The sequence below is a fragment of the Pteropus vampyrus genome, unplaced genomic scaffold (genome assembly GCF_000151845.1).
Source record: "Pteropus vampyrus isolate Shadow unplaced genomic scaffold, Pvam_2.0 Scaffold29, whole genome shotgun sequence".
Taxonomy (NCBI): Eukaryota; Metazoa; Chordata; class Mammalia; order Chiroptera; family Pteropodidae; genus Pteropus; species Pteropus vampyrus.
This window is the reverse complement of record NW_011888810.1, coordinates 8,663,028-8,663,823: the sequence shown is the minus strand read 5'-3', so window position 1 is coordinate 8,663,823 and position 796 is coordinate 8,663,028.

The following is a 796-nucleotide window of genomic DNA, read 5'->3' as shown; positions in this document are numbered from 1 at the left end:
TGCATTACCTAAATTCAATTTCGCATTGACAAAGTATTCCAGATAGTACTTTCTAAAAGGAATATTACATATGCGGTCTTGTTAAAACCACTTGGCCTTCAGTTTTCTATGTCCCTGTAAAGAAAACCATAACCTGTAGGATGACTGCCGATTGAGTTAGATGGCTGTGGAATTCCACAATAATCCTGTTATTCTTACTCCACAAGACATTCCTCTGCAGTACGCTGTACCTGTATATTATTCTTACAATGCAAAATCCTATTAAAGCCAATGGTGCATATATCCATTTCATTTCAATGTGACTTTGTATAATAAAAATAAAATACAGTGAGGAGAATACATAATGAGTTGCCTGCCAAAACTGTTCAAAGTACAATTAAATAACTGAGGATGTGAGAAATTACCTTAGTACAAAGGATGTATCCACAAAGAGATTACTGTTAATTTAGGGTATGCCACAAATTACACACAATCACTGAAGACTTTCTTAGTCCGCAAAGCATCAAAATACCCGCAGGGGTGATTAATAATGTTCCCCTTCTTGGAAGAAAAATGTCAAAACACACTATCCATTTTCTTTCAGTTTCTTGACAATTACTGCACCCCTAAGTAACAAAATCTATGAAATATGTCTCATGAGCTATATTTAATTTTTAAAAAATAAAATAGATTCTCCTTCACATTGCAATCAACAGTGTAGTAATTAACTAAGTATATTTTTAGTGGTTTTAGAACATTTTCGTATTATTTCACTAATTTTTCCTCTGAGCCCATAGAATAAAAAACATTTTAATAT